We start from the raw sequence: 5539 nt of genomic DNA, 5'->3' as shown, positions 1-5539 counted from the left end.
TTTTATTTTGTCATTTGTCAATTTTGTCATGCGTCACATGTTACATGACATGTTACACTATAATGTATTTTTAACATATTAAAAATCAACATATTAATAAAATATGTCACATACAAAATTTAACTAGTAATTCTTGATTACTTATACCAAAATGGTTTATCGAATTATAAATTTCAACAACTTGAATTTATAATAAATTATTCTACCGTTTCAATTGTTTCGTCAACAATAATTTAATCTAAGTAATAAAACAATTCGATTACTTAGACCGTATCTAATTTAATCGAATTATAATGAGACATGTTAACTTTACTCACAAAACCATCCGTCAATTTTAAGCAATTTAATGAACTCGTATCGGCATACGATTAATTAAACAATCAATTTAGAGTATTTCCCTATAGGTATGACCTAAGGGGATCAACTGATCACCACCGTCGCACGACAGTAATGTCAAACTCTAGTCAGCCAATCATTACCGATATGTGTGGACCAGTTGACTGTAAAATATTACTTCCCACATGTATTCTTAAATATGAGATTTAAACATGTGATCATTATGATCGACAGTTGTGATCGCATTATTGTCGGAGGACACTTATTCCAACAGGGAGGATTTTAATTGGCGAGAAAATCGGAAAATAAGACGTAGGGCGACGAGCGGCTTGATCTTAGGACGCTCGGATCTTAGACCATGGAGATGAGCAGATTCCTCACGGGACGCTCATATCTTCACCGAGGACAGATTCAAAATATTGAAGGAGGCAGGATGGGCGAATTCTCGTCGGGACGAGCGTTTTACGCCACAGGACGAGCGGATTCGAATGAGGATGCTCGGATTCTGTTCCAGGAAGAAATGCCAGAAAATAATACCATCAGGACGGGCGAATTTCAAGTGAGATGACCGTCCTGACAGAGACGAGCGGATTGTCTTTGAGGACGCTCGGATCTCTAGTCATAATAATATATTTGCTTCCCAGCTTTCTTAGGACGAGTGGCTTTCACTCAGGACGCTCGGATCATCCTCTAGGTCGAGCGGATTCCTTACGGGACGCTTGGATTGGTCCTGCTTCTCCGTGATTTCTCATTCGGTGAAAGTGTTTCTCCACACTTTAATTTCTAAATCCTTCATTCATCAAAATGATTAGTGACCCTCCCTCACTTACTCTCAAGTCAAGAATCATGTTTATGATAAAAATGCAATAAAGTTAAGGATACAAGTTAAAAGATTTAGTATATTTACAAGTGGTGGTATGGAGAGGACTCCACAAAACTTTTTCTTTGATGATATTCTCAAGGAGGAGGAGGCCTGAGGTAGGTGACCTCGACCTCTCCAATGAATGCTCCTTCATAATACGGTTTCAATCTTTGGCCATTAACTTTAAATTTGCTCCCATCTTTCGACTTGATCTCAAAGTCTTCATACCTTACAACCTCGGTGATCACATAGGGACCCATCCATCTAGAGTTCAACTTCCCGCGAAAGAGACGGTATCGGGAGTTGAATATAAGGACTTTATCTCCCTTGTGTAAGGCCTTTTGCTTGATCCTCTTGTCATGAAGCAACTTTGTCCTCTCTTTGTAGATCTTGGCATTCTCATAAGATTGTAGTCGGAATTCTTCCAACTCTTGAATTTGCATCATTCTCTTTTGACCACTTAGTTTGAGATCAAGGTTGAGAGCTTTGATTTCCCAAAAAGCTTTGTATTCTAACTCAATTGGCAAGTGGCATGCTTTCCCATAGACAAGTTTGTAAGGGGAGGCTCATATGAGAGTCTTATAGGCCGTTCTATAAGCCCAAAGAGCGTCATCAAGCTTCATGCTCCAATCCTTACGAGTCTTGTTAACAACTTTCTCGAGAATTTGCTTGATCTCTCTATTTGAAACTTCAACTTGACCGCTTGTTTGAGGATGATATCCCAAGCCGGTTCTATGTTGAACACCATATTTGGTCAAAAGGGATGTGATCTTCTTTTCATGGAAATGTGTCCCTCCATCACTTATGATTGCTCTAGGGACTCCGAACCTTGGGAAGATTATTTTCTTGAAGAGTTTGGTGACCGTTTTGGCATCATCAGTTGGGGTAGCGATCGCCTTTACCCATTTTGAAACATAGTCAACGGCCACAAGGATATATTTGTTTCCCTTAGATGTCACAATCGGTCCTTGGTAGTCAATTCTCCAAACGTTGAAGATCTCTACCTCTAGTATCCCCTTTTGTGGCATCTCATTCCTCCAAGAGATATTCCCCGTTCTCTGACAAGCATCACAATGAAGGATGAATTCCCTAGCATCTTGGAACATAGTGGGCCAAAAGAAGCCTGATTGAAGGATTTTTGCAATGGTTCTTCTTGCTCCATGGTGTCCACCATAAGGTGATGAGTGACATCCTTCCAAAATACCTTGAATCTCCCATTGGGGTATGCACCTACAGTAAAGTCCATAACTACACTCTTTTTAAAGATTGAGGTCATCCCAAAAATATCTTTTTTTACTTCGAATAAGAAACTCTTCCTTTGGTTGTAGCTCAAATTTTGAGGAAGAACTCCTCCAACAATATAATTGGCATAATCGGCGAACCATGGAGTAGTATGCCTCTCAAGTTATGAATGAATGGCCATGAAAATATCATTGGGGAAAGAGTCGTTGATCGGTGTCTCTCCCTCTTTATCATGAAATTGGATTCTCGACAAGTGATCCGCTACCACATTCTTGGCCCCTTTCTTATCTCTTATTTCCAAGTAGAATTCTTGAAGTAGCAAAATCCATCTCAACAATCTTGGTTTTGCTGCTTTCTTTGTCAAGAGATGTCGAAGAGCACGGTGATCCGAGAAAACAATCACTTTTGATCCAAGCAAATAGGAACGGAATTTTTCTAAAGCATAGACAATGACAAGGAGTTCCTTTTCGGTAGTATCATATTTAACTTGGGAGGAATAAAGAGTCTTGCTTATATAATAGATAGCATGCAAAGCCCTTCCTACCCGTTGGCCAAGAACCGCTCCAACGGCGTAGTTACTTGCGTCACACATGATCTCGAATGGTATTTCCCAATTTGGTGGTTGAATGATCGGTGCCAAGATTAGTGCTTCCTTAATTCTATTAAAGGCTTCAACACACTCATTAGTGAAGTGGAATTGGGCATCTTTAATTAAGAGTTGAGTGAGGGGTTTCGCGATTTTTGAGAAATCTTTTATAAAACGGCGATAGAAACCCGCGTGACCGAGAAAACTTCTCACCCCTCTAACATTCACGGGAGGTGGGAGTTTCTCTATCACCTTAACCTTAGTTTTATCGACCTCGATGCCCTTTTCTGAGATTAAATGACGCAAAACGATACCTTCATTGACCATAAAGTGACACTTTTCCCAATTCAAAACGAGACTAACATATTCACATTTTTGCAGGACAAGAGAAAGATTACGTAAGCAAGAGTCAAAGTCTTTTCCATAAACACTAAAATCATCCATAAAAACTTCCATTATGGTTTCTAGATAGTCGGAGAAGACACTCATCATGCATCTTTGAAAGTGGCGGGCGCATTACATAAGCCGAAAGGCATTCTCCTATATGCAAAAGTACCATAAGGGCATGTGAATATGGTCTTATGTTGGTCATCCGGGTGTATCGGGATTTGGAAGAATCCTGAATACCCGTCAAGGTAGCAAAAGAACTTGTTAGAGGCTAGCCTCTCAAGCATTTGGTCAATGAATGGTAGGGGGAAATGATCCTTTCTTTTTGCGGAATTCAATTTTCGATAGTCAATACACATACGCCAACCGGTGATCTTCCTTGTGGGTATTAGCTCTTTCTTATCATTTGTCACCACCGTGGTACCTCCTTTCTTAGGTATCACTTGAACGGGGCTAACCCACAAAGAATCCGATATGGAATTTATGATTCCCGCATCAAGTAATTTCATAACCTCCGCCTTTACCACTTCTTGCATATGGGGGTTTAATCTCCTTTGAGATGGATGGTAGGTCTATGGTCTTCTTCTAGATAAATTATATGCATGCAAAAATTGGGACTTATCCCCTTAAGGTCATCTAGACTATAACCTATAGCCTTTTCATGTTGTTTCAACACATCAAGCAATTTTCCCAATTGGTTCTCATCAAGTTTGTCATTAACAATTACGGGTTTGGTTTTAGATTCATTAAGGTAAACATATTTCAAATTTGGGGGAAGGGGTTTTAGAGTTGGAACTTGTGCCTCACTTTCCTCCATTGAGGATTCATTAAGAACTTGCTCCATTTTCATTAGACGTTTCATTCTCATGGCATATTCAACTTGTTCCTCGAGCTCACTAATCTCATCATACTCAAATTCCATGACAAATTCATCTAGCTCTTTGGCTTGTATGATGTCATCTTTGGTTGCTTGTTCTTCTTCCATAGGTTGATATGCTTCCACAAGGATGTTATGTACTAATTCGGATTGCTCATGAGTAAGTTCTGTTTTGGCTAGAGCAGCCTCAAGAAGATCTACCTCCAATTCCCAATGCATATTTTTTGCCTCACTTGCTTCTAAGGCTTCCAATGCTTGCATGGGATCTTTGAAGAAAGGTATACTTAAGTGGTCCTCAACAAAACAATCTATAATATCCATCTTGCAAAATATCAAACAACTTAAAAACAATTAGAACAAACCTTGAGGAGTTTTACCTTCCCAAGGCAAAGAAAGACACAACTAAAATCAATCAAAGAAAATCAAATCAAGTTAACACCGTCCCCGGCAACGGCGCCATTTTTGGTTCGCCGGTTTTGTTACTCGTCGTCAAAAGTTACCTAGACCAAAACAATATTTATAAATTCACAAACTACTCTACTATTAGTAAAGAGGTAAGTAAAGGTCGGATCCCAAGGGACGGGTATTGATGTAGGATTTCGATTGCAAATGGTTGTGTCTAAGGGTGTCACAATTTGGGTTGAGGTAGGAGATCAACTAAGCTAAATAACAATGTAAATAAATAAGCAAGATGATTAAAATGAGATGTAAACAATTGATTAAAGGCACTAGGGTGTCAAGGGCTCATAGGGGATTCATGGGATTTGATCATACAAACATGTTTTCTACTAGATGCAAGCAATTATTGTCGTGATGGGATCGAGTTAGTGTATATCTTTCAATCCCTAGGAAGGTTTGGGTCCCGGAGCTGAATCGATTAGATTGTACAACACCTACAAGTCGACTTAATCCTCCCTATCTAACTATATGCATGGTCTAATAAGACTCGAGTTGGTTAATGTCTTACAAGTCTCATTAAAAAGATAAGTGATGGGTAAAAAATGCAAGGATTCATAGGTTCGCATTTCATCAAACATAACATGTGCATAAGTTGAAATCACAACAAGAAATCAAATTAATTATGAAAGCATATTAGATTAAGCATGAATCAATCCCCATGTTGGTTTCCCCTAATTCCCCATTAACCCTAGTTAAGATGACTACTCACTCATTATCAAGTTAAACATGCTAACAAGGTTGTCAATCATACTAGCAAGACAAAACATGATGAATAAATGAAGATGATTAA

This window comes from Silene latifolia, chromosome 2 (assembly GCF_048544455.1).
Source record: "Silene latifolia isolate original U9 population chromosome 2, ASM4854445v1, whole genome shotgun sequence".
In the NCBI taxonomy this organism is placed as follows: domain Eukaryota; kingdom Viridiplantae; phylum Streptophyta; class Magnoliopsida; order Caryophyllales; family Caryophyllaceae; genus Silene; species Silene latifolia.
The sequence above is the reverse complement of the archived record's forward strand: the minus strand, read 5'-3'. Positions refer to the sequence as shown.